This window comes from Notolabrus celidotus, chromosome 5 (assembly GCF_009762535.1).
Source record: "Notolabrus celidotus isolate fNotCel1 chromosome 5, fNotCel1.pri, whole genome shotgun sequence".
NCBI classification, from domain to species: domain Eukaryota; kingdom Metazoa; phylum Chordata; class Actinopteri; order Labriformes; family Labridae; genus Notolabrus; species Notolabrus celidotus.
In genome coordinates, this window is record NC_048276.1 from 17,804,408 (window position 1) to 17,815,428 (window position 11,021).

At 39.9% G+C, this 11,021-nt stretch overlaps 1 long non-coding RNA gene across 1 annotated transcript; it reads left to right on the forward strand.

The window, feature by feature from the left end:
- The first annotated feature begins 4,594 nt into the window (after nucleotides 1-4,594).
- On the forward strand, nucleotides 4,595-6,190 carry LOC117813264. The gene is made up of 3 exons (XR_004631379.1): nucleotides 4,595-4,733; nucleotides 4,825-4,921; nucleotides 5,133-6,190. It is a non-coding gene; the product is annotated as an uncharacterized LOC117813264 (long non-coding RNA).
- The last annotated feature ends 4,831 nt before the right edge of the window (nucleotides 6,191-11,021 follow it).

Sequence of the window (11,021 nt, forward strand, 5' to 3'; positions counted from 1 at the left end):
ATTATTATTTAAGTTATATTTTTCGGCTTTTTTCACCTTTATTGATAGGACAGCTGAAGAGAGACAGGAAACGTGGGGAGTAGAGAGTGGGGGAAGACATGCGGCAAATGGTCAACTGGCCGTGAGTCGAACTGGCGACATCTGAGACAAGGACTATAGCCTCAATGTGTGGGGCGCTTAGACCGCTAGACCGCTAGACCACCAGTGCCCCAATTGCAGTCGGTCACAGCCGATCTCTCCCATCTCCCCATAATGGCTCTTCTTTGCCAGAAGCATGCTATCTTGACTGATGAATAGGGCCTGTTGCACGTTACTGCCAGCATCTGCTCTGGAAAGGTATTGCAGATGGGATTCCTACCTGAACCCATTAGGTTGTGTTGACATAAAGCAATCTTGTAGTTTTAAGGATCTTGCATGTCATGTTTAAACTACATGGTTTCAAAATGTTTAACCACTAAACATGAATTAATATAATAGAAGCTACATGTTATACTTATGTTGATAAAGCAGACACCAATGTTGCTTTTTTGAGTGCAGGTACAGTTAAAGTTATAGATCAAGATATTAATGTAATTTCTTATCTTTATTGTGCAGCACAGTGTCAGCTACAGCAACGAGAGAGCTTCACATGCACTCACACAGCCACCCTGCCTGCTCTGCCTGCACACAGTGATCCCCTCTTGACTCTGTAACTCCTCTGTTACTACCTCCAACGTCGGCACTGTAGTGGGACCACCTGCTTCCACCATCACGCCTCTGAGACCTTCATATTGGAGGCGATACATTACAGGGGCCTAAATTTGCACCTTTAACTGGCAGTATGGAAAGGGCGGCTGTGTGTGTGTGTGCATGTGTGAGTGTAAATTAAGCTGCCGCTGTGTGTTTACCTCTCGTGCTTCTGCATCGCCATAATGTAGTGCAAAACCACAGACAGGCACTACAATATTACACCTTTGCAGGATCAGTTGCAAGGTACAAAGGCATGATTCACTTTGTTATGGCACTGTTGCAGATATGCACTAGGAAAAGGGCTTGAGGCTATAAGTCAAAGGTGGGTCTTAAACCCTCTGCCACAGTCACCATGAACTATACAACAACAAATGCTGAGTAGCTATGATATGACTTAGTCACAATTCCTGTTCTGAATAGAATTGGAATAGTGACTATGACTATGTTAAATTCGAAAATGATAACCTTTTATTTGCCTTGAAGGCCTTTCAATCAATCACATCAATGATGTAATGTAAACAGTCATATTGTGGAGTTTCAAAGACATGATGTCATTGCAATCTCTTGTTTCTCCATGAAATTTGAATCGAGTATAAGTGCTGAATCATTTTTATAAAAAGAAACAAATGTTCGTGTTGGATGGGAAGACATTGCCTCGTATACGTTGATGATTCTTCAAGCATGCAAGAGCAGACTGCCTGGCCCAAACATCACGACGAGGCTGTATCATGCCTTCGTTTGTGATGCTGCACTCTGCTGCTGGGACAAGCAGAGACCCCTATGGCTTCAGAGTGTGGATGACTTACATTAAGGGTTTACAAAACATTGTAACATATTGAAAAGTTATTAGAAGGAGGAGACTCTGGATACATGAACGTGCGCAGGAAATAGGATGAGCTGTAAGCATCATTGGTTCACTATTTCTGGTATGGAGGAGAGACATAAAACTTGAAGATGTGACTGGAGTCAACTATAAAACTCTGCAATTATTCAACATTTTCACTGAGTCATTGAGTTGTTAGCCGCAGATCCAGTCACAGCACTACGCAGCTGAAAAGGGAATAGCTTTACAATCTCCTTATTCTCAATCTGACTGTATCTCCGGGTGTTTAATTTAAAATTGCCAACATGATTTCCAGCTTAGGTTCCACCATCGATTAGCGAGTTAAAATTGACTATGTTGGCATGTTTCTGTCGCTGTTAGCTCGCTTGATGGTCTCGCTACATTAGATTAGCCGTGGAGTGGAAAGGCTCAGATGCCCTGCAGTCGGCATGGGGTATCCTCTTGGAGAAGTGACTCGACAGCTGCACTCGTCCTTGGGAAGATAACCCTGCACGAGCTGTGGAAGAAGAGGCAGAGCTGACGTTTTATAGAGGTGATGAGAGAAAATGAAATACAGCAAATTGGAGGTAATAAGAAAATGGACTGAACTTGGATTTTAATACTTCTAGTTCTTGTGTGGCTTGTGAGAGCAGCTGGAGGGTTCGATTGCAGTAAGATGAATTACATTAACATATAACTCAGACATATATCTTCCTTTTTCCACAGACAGTAGAAATGCATTGTTCTTTTCCTGTCACTATCTGCACTGTGCATACTCAGCTCTGTGTGACAGTGCTGTAACACACAATATAATGTGCTTCACTAAGCCAGGCACAAACCTCAGTTTTGATGGTGCCAACCTCTACACTTTGGGTTTTATTGTCTGTGTGCCCAAAGTCAGCCTACATCACATCTCCAGAGATGATACCCTGACATACTTACCCATTCTACTCCCCTCCTCAATTCCCCCCAACCCCCCTGCCTCCCCTAGGAAATGCATGGATGAGCAGCCTTATTCTCCTTGTGGGGTGTTCCCCATGCATGACTGATGTTTAGATTAATATCCTTGACTGATTCCTGCTCTGCGGTGAGGAGAGGAGGAGGCCTATCAGAGCCCAGCCGCCCCCTCAGGAGCCTCATTGATTTTCACACCATCCTGACAAACACAAAGCTCCTAAACCCACAAAATACTTTATTTGTTGTCCATTTAGACGCCTCCTCATCCTCAGGGCCAGCCGTCCACATCTGCCTTTTCAAAATAGCTCAGTTTGTCCGTCGCTTATGTAAGATCTGAGTCTGCTGCCTGGTGCTCATCGCCTCCATGCCTGCATTTGAATTCCTAATTAACCACGTGTTAATTAGGAATTGAAATGTAGGCAAAGTGTGAATGAAAATAATTATCAGAAATACTCATTCTGCTGCCTCACTCCTTATTTCACAATATTTGTATGTTTTATTCTAAGCCAGAGTTGCAGTTCTCATCCTGCGGTCCACCATTAAAATGATGTAATCAATATTTCATAAACTCACCTATTATTAGAATTAATTCAAAGCAAGACTAAGAAGCACGGTGTAATGAAAAGAAACAAAATCAGAACAAACAGATCAATACAAACATTATGTAAAGTTTCTATAACTCGCACAGATTGATGTATAATGTGGACTAAATGTCTGGTAGCTGTACAGTTAGAAAAACATCAAAATGGCCTGAACTATAGCAATACAATTACAGTTCCAAGCCGTTCTTAAAAGAGCACATTAAACAGCTATAGTGCTAGAACCATAAAACAATCAATTAGTATTAGGAGTGTATTTTAAAAGCTTTTTTTTCTTGTTTAAATTCTTCAAAAAGCCTCCTGAAAACTGAAAACCCATACGGTGAGGACACATGGTAACATCGCCCCCTGGTGACAGTAACAGCACTGAGAAAATGCTTCTCCTTAGGAAAGAGCTTTAAACATTACTACAGTGATTTTTTCTTTGGAAGGGAACATACATTTAACAAAGATAGTATCTGTTTTGTTAACTTTCATCCTGAGTCCATGCGTAAGCTCCCAGCATGCACAGCAAAGCACAAACATCACAGACAGCTCTTTCAACTGGGATACAGGATTGTGTGCATCTTTCTTCCTGTGTGTTCGTGTCAGACGTAATCCATTTTATATTTGAACAAGCGCTTGATTCAGTTGTGACAACGTGGCTCATAATTTTTGTGGCGAGGAGAACTGGTGAGTCAAACCAGCTTTGAATCATAATTCTTTTGCAGTGAGTCAGGGCTTAAAATCTGACATGCAGTGCTGTATGAGCTCAAAAAGTGACATGTTCATCGAGGAAATTTGCTTTTTTTTGTATGCCTAAATTACAGCTAGACTTCCAGATGCCTGTAAAATCATGATAATGAAGCTAAAGCTATGCATTGTAGGACTCTTGGTTTAATGACATATAATAATAATAATAATAGTTATAATAATAATAATAATAATAATAATAATAATAATGATGATGATGATGATGATGATGATGATGATGATGATGATGATGATGATGATGATAATAATAATAATAAAAGATGTATGTCCTGTGGTCCAAATTGCAAATTAAACCAAACAAAGCCTAAAAATAAAAAATAATTTCTAAAGTAGCACATTATACCAAGTCAGTCATTTATACTGTTGGTTTTGTTAACAAAAACATCTGTCAGAGGCTTTTCTCTGTGGTTTAAACTTAGACTAAGTTAAAAATGAGGGAGAAAACCTGTCGCAAATATTGTATCATATCTCTCCTTAGGCAGAGATCTCCTGCTGTTTCTGTTTCCTGACAAATAATCCAGCCTTGAACCAAAATAAACAAAACAACAGCACAGACAGAAGCCTGAAAACATCTATTTTTTTGTCTGTAAAAGCTGAAGTTCTGCTGCTGTATATTCTCTCTACTCAGCAGGTCTGTCTCAAACTGCAGCCAATTGGACTTTTTCTACAGGCTCTGGATTTCACTAAGTTACTTCTGACAGATTTTTTTTTTTTTTTACTTGAGCAGTGGAATATCTTGAGCCAAGAGGGTGACCGTCTCTTCATCCCTCTGGATCAAGTGATGGGAAGCCGGTTGATCTTTAGCCTTCCTCTTGCTCCTCTCCACATCCTGAAGCGAGGGCTGGACTTTATAGCCCACACTGGCTTGTAAAGTGAGTCAGAGGATTTTCCCTTGTGGGACTGTGAGAACATACTGTATTACCCCCGGAGGAATGTGAAAATGAACTCCATTTTATTTTCCAGGCTACTAGTGATGGGAAAGAGTCGCGGCTGCAGGCCTGCTCGCTCGCTCTTCAGTGGAGGCCTGAATCACTGCAGCAATCTGTTTGGAGCCTTCCAGGTTTATTATGTTGATATTTCACAGCTTTTAATGGAACTTTTTATAGAACTTTTTACATGTTGGAAAGGTAACTCATAGCAACAGATTCATCTATGGATCTGTTGTGACACTTATCCATCTGTGTCTAGTGTTTTTTGGAAGCAATGATGTCCTGAACAGAGTTATGTTTTTGGTTTTGAGCATCACAAAACTCTCACATTTCTCCCTGCAGCTCCAGAAAGAACAAGACAAAGTGGACTGGATCAGTAGCTACTCTTACAACCATGTTGTGCCCGCTTAGAGAAGCAGTCAGCACTGAAATGAGCTGAATCGTCAGACACACATCAGTGTTTTCACACCTGGATCATTTGGAGGAGTTGCTCTGAGACAGAGGGTGTTTCCCTCCTTGGCCAACAAAACAAGCAATTGACCCAGCAAATGGAACAAATAGCTGCATGTTACTTGTTACTTCCCATCTCCATCCATTTCAACATCAGAAGAAGAGCTAGTGTAAGCTGTAGCAACATCACAGGACTTGACAATATTTTCAGGTTCAACAACTGGTCCAGTGTGTCAAGTTGGCCTCATACCTTAACATGCTGCTGTCAGAGATTCTTGGCATTTGCGTGACTCTGCTCGGCAGCCCCTCTTAATTTTGTGAGTGGTGTCCATCTTTTGCCAAATATGCTCATGTGTCCAAATATCCATGAGGCATTTGACCTCCTCGCTGCTGCAAGTCAACCCACGACTCATTTTGTTGGTAGGTTAACGGCTCCCGTTACTTGGCGTCTTCGAGCCAAGATAGTCCCTGACACCATGTGGATTGTTACATCTGGCCCAACAGTAAGGGTTAGGGGAAGTGTCAGGGTGGTATAAGGTGAAGTAATGTTCAGGGCACGATTTCTATCAGGGATAAGTACCTTGGCACGACTCCAACTTCTCAGAATGACTCACAGCCCCTTGATGGTGTGTACTTTTGGTTAACAATATTGCAGAGTGAACACAAAGTGACCCAAGAGAAAAATGCAACAAAGAGATACAGGTGTGAAAAGCACCCTCCAAAAGTCATATTCAAAAACAAAACTTCAGCCAAGAGTCTCTATACTTACTTTAGGATAAGATGAGGAACGTAATCTAAGAGCTTCCTGACATTCAATGGTCATGAAGTGTTTCCTCTAAGCTCAGCAACATTATTACTGCATGTGTTGTATAGTCTTGTTTATAAAGTTAACACAATATAAAAGGTTGGATGGTGGGTCTAAAGCATAGACTGTATAAAAATTTTCCGTAGCATCCATGACGTCACCCATCTGTTTCTGAAGTGCTGTTTTGAGGCCAATTGTCGGTGGCAGCCATATTGCTGCCGTGGAGCCAGTGTGACGTAAAGAGGCAGGCTTTGAGCCTCCTAGCCAACAGCTACAGTGTTCCCGCAGTCAGCTGTGCCTCTCATTGGAAGACTCGTAATCTCGAAATCTTCTAAATTGCCGCGTTAGAAAAAAATTCACCCCCCTCACAGTGTGTCCCGATCAAGAAATTTGCTATCCAGACTACACTCGTCTTTTTTACCAGGCTGTAAACATGTTTACTTCTGCTGTAAAGATCAGCTTTTTTGAATTGGTGTGTATGTGGTTTACGATACTTCCGGAGCCAGCCTCAAGCGGATCCTTGATGAACTGCAGTTTTTAGCACTTCCGCATTGGACTCGTATTTTTAGACCAGAGGTTGCCACTTGGTGCAAAGCCCCTGAAAGCACATGAGACTATGATGCCTTTGAACACAACAATCAAACCATGTTATTACAATTTTAGTGTCTGTCAAATTGAATACAGCTCAAGAGACTTTTTCCATCTAGCTGCATTATGAAAGAGGGATATAAAAGCCACCATATATATGTATATAGTTAGTCATAAGTTAACTTATGAATGAATTATTTGCTTCATATATGAATCAGGATACTGACAGCTTGTCTGAAGTCCCAGTTTCTGAACATCGGCTATATGCATTTCTCCTTGAATCAAGTGTTTTGATACATTAGTGTACTGCTATAAAAACAGCACCTAAACCAGATGTATGAAATCAAAAATACTTAAAAATATGTCTAGAATGGGACCTTCAAAAAGAAACTATTGTAACAGGAGTCATGAAACTTGAAAATAAATAATTCCTACATATTCATACTGTAAATAAAAGCTCAAAGCATCCTCCCCACAGGAATATGACTGTTTGATTTTAATCTCACTGGATCTACTCCTAAAGGAGCTCTCTGAGTGCACTGATTAGTAAATTATGCCATTAGAAATGTATCTTTTCATTAATAACTCTCCAGACTTATAATTCCATTACCACACTGAGTACTCACTCAGGCTCAGTTTCCACTAAACTGTCAGTGCAACCAAACCAGGCTGTCATGTATTCATCACTCTGCACAGTACAGCACTTTTGGCCTCAATTACAACATTTCAGCACCAAGGCATTTACACTTAGAGAGCTGGACTTGCTTTCAAATAGGCTCTGCACTACACTGTATGTGACACAACTCTACACTAATGGAACCATGTCAGTGTGTTTTAAAACTGAAGCTAGCTAACCTAAACAGGAGCTGTGGGAAGAACATGAGATGCATCCCTAGACTTTTCACTTCACCTCTTATCCCTGCACCCTTCTTTAGGCCTCTCAATCTCCTCTCGCATGTTTGTGTAAAGTGTTTGCCAAAATAGAAAGGAATCCCGTACCAATTATTGTGGCGAGAGAAGACGTCACTGTCTCCTCCCATGATGGTACCACAGTGCCAAATCAGCATGAAAGAAACCATTTTACAAATGAGCTCTCTGTGGACTTGTTCTTGGCATGTGTATATTCTCTTCATTTAGTTAGATTTGCAGACTTTGATTTGACTCATTTAAATCTTTCAAATTAAAAATATAAGATCTGCCTATTATTGTGGCTGCTTAATATGTTTGTAGACATGTTTTGATTACCAACAGTTTCTTTTAGGTATCAAATATCTGTGAGTACTATTAAAAACACTTAATGTTGGAGCAGCCCATTAATGGATAACCACAGTGGTGATTCTTCTCGTCAGTCACTCTTTGACAAAATCCTTATGGCTCATTATTTACTTCAAAAGGAACTCAAAATAATCATGTCCCTTAAATACAATAGTTTCCTCTGATAATTTCAGTTGACACATTTAGGTACACTTGATTATTCAGAGTTTTTTCCTGTTGCACTTTTAGAAGACAAAATCTATTTCTTATTTTATTAATAACTTTTTTTTTTATTTATTTATTTTTTTTATCAGAGTTGTTTATATCATTACCCAGTGTGGTATTATGCTTTTCGTTGAATTAAAGTTCTGTTTTACCCATTTATATTTCCCTGTGGAGATTTTTTTTTTCTTAAACAACTGTCATAATTTATTTCTACTACTTTAATTTTAAGTGGGATGAAAACAATATAGTTTCTATTTTGCATGCTGCTAATTCAATGCAGGTTTTGGATAAATGTCACCGGCTGGTTAGTTTTTCGATGCAACTGGAATAATTGAAAATTCCAGAATCTTCTTGAATGCACCATCCCAAAGTATCACGTGTGTCGCGTGTCCTCTTCTGGTTCCCTGTGCCCTCAGATTTGACTCTCAGGAAGAGTACAACGTGTGTGAGACTGACAAATTGCAATTGGGTGATTATAGAGGCGTATGATCGCATGTGAACGTTTGATTCCATGCATTATTACCATCCGTGAATATTACTTTTGTTTTGTAAGCTAATGCTCCCCAACAGACGTGTTTTTTTCTCTCAAATGAAATAGGTGCACGTGAACGTACCGGTCAGCATTTAGAAGAGTAATTGATTTGGCATCCCAGAATTATTTTGTGAAAAAGCTAGACTTCTTCACATAGCTTTTGAAGTAATTGAGTTTCTGTAAGTGTATGTACGGTGGCCCTGAAGGACAAAACAAATTTACATAAGAAGAAACATTTTTACAAAGTTGGAGAAAAAATTACATTTTGGAAAAAAAAAATTACATTTTGGAAAAAAAAAATTACATTTAAGAAAACAAAATTACAAAATCAAAACACTTTTCCAAGGCCAAAACAAATTTGCATTTAAGAAAAAAAAATATACAAAACAATAAAAAACTTTTACAAGCGGTGAGACAATTTTGCAAATGGCGGAACACTTTTACCATTTCTGAAACAAATTTACATTTATTTTTAAAGGCAAGGGAATGTACCAAACACCAGAAGTGATCCGGAAGTGATCCAGAAGTGATCGAGTGAGGGGTCATTTAGTTTGTTTGGATGGAGAGAAACCAAATGGAGCGACGTTTGGTACTGGTACTCCGTTTGTTACCGGATCACTTCCGGTGGTCTGGGGGTTGGGAAGGGGTCTGATTGGACAGGGGCGTGCTTGACGTATTCACATCTACCGGAAGGAAACAGAATCCAGTTCCTGCTTCTTTTATTTTCGGTTACAACATGGAAGAGCACACAATAAGTACAATTTTCGTTTTGATTTTGATTAGAGTTTTGAATAAGCAGCTCAACACAAACATACTGCTTCACTTTCGTCAGCTGAGGAGGAGAAGAGAGATAGAGGACCGGAGAAGGGAAGCGGAACACCATACTTTGGCAAATCAAAGCCAACTGTTAGTGGCTGCTCTACCTCAGCCCACTGCCACATCCCGCTCGCAAGGCAGTGGATGAAAGTGCGAAGCAAGAAATAATAAATAAATAGCCTCGGCTCAAGTCCAACCGTGCTTCGGGTGGCCATCCTGGAATATGTGCCCACCAGTGCGGAATCTGTGCGTCAGGACAAGGGAATGAGCATGTGCAGAACGACCGGAATTAATTTCAATCAGGAGAGACACAATTTGAATATTAAGGTTATTTATTACAACTGAATGAATGATGAAACTTGACAGAAATATTTGGCGTATGGACTCTATGGGGATAATGTTATGAGCGTAGGTTGCGTGAATTTGGCAGCTAAAGAAATCCCCCTAGAGTCCAGACTCTGGTGGTGGTGGTTGATGATCCAAGGAAATGAAGACTTGCAGAGACCAGGTGGAGATGGGGAGGTGGAGGGGTGGGCACCATCAATGCAAGAAGGAACTAGCAGGAGAGAGAGACACATTTAAAAAGAGAGCAGAGAGTTGATAGGCTGATGATAAGGGCGTGCCACTGAGCTATTGGATGACGCCGCTGCTGATCAGCCAATGACAGCTCCGGAGACGCAGCTGGAAGCGTGTGAGCTATTGGATGAGGGAGAGAGAGTTAAGCTGCTGTGATTGCTTTATAGTCTTCCTGTCTGAACTTTCGCTAGAGCTAGATTTAAAGCGGAATGAACGTATACATGATCGAGGAATTATTCAATTCAGATTTAGAATCAGAATAAACCAGCCATTTACTTTGGATTTAAGTTTAATTCGGAATGTTCATTTTCATTCGGAATTAGGTGTTTACAAGGTCATTTTTAATCTTTCTAAAGAGGATTTAATTTTTATTCTGAATTAAAGAGGAATTAAAAGTCTTATGTAGACGTAGCCATTATGTATTGATTGCCATCAGGACATAAAGATCATTTTAACCAGTATTAAAAAAGTGCATCTAAATCTGACTACCAACCCCAGCTTTAAATGAAAATCTGTTTTTGCCTTTGTAAAAGTGTTTTGCTGATGTGATTTTGTTTTTATAAAAATATAAAAATGTTTCCAATATTTAAATGTGTCTCCAACTTTGTAAAAGTTTCATCTTTTGTAAATTGGTTTTGTCCTTCAGGGCCATCATAGTCATCTGTTTCGGTGATTTTGTGCAAACAGAAAAAAGTAAGACTTCATGTAAGTGCTGTAAAATCTTAAACAGGATGTTACATGCTGTAGTTCTCAATTCAAAAAAAGCATGTGCAAGTTTATCTCCTGGATGTAATGGGCACTTATGTAACACCCCTCTTCACGCAACAGTAGATGGAGGAAGTTAGAAGATAAAGTGAAATCAAAGTGGTTCCCCAAATGTAAATTTGACGTGTTTAATCTTTTGTGAATGTGTTTTGTGCTCCAGGGCCACCGTACCGATTTAACTTTTAATCTCCACAAACACTGCGGAAGTGAGCGTCGATCC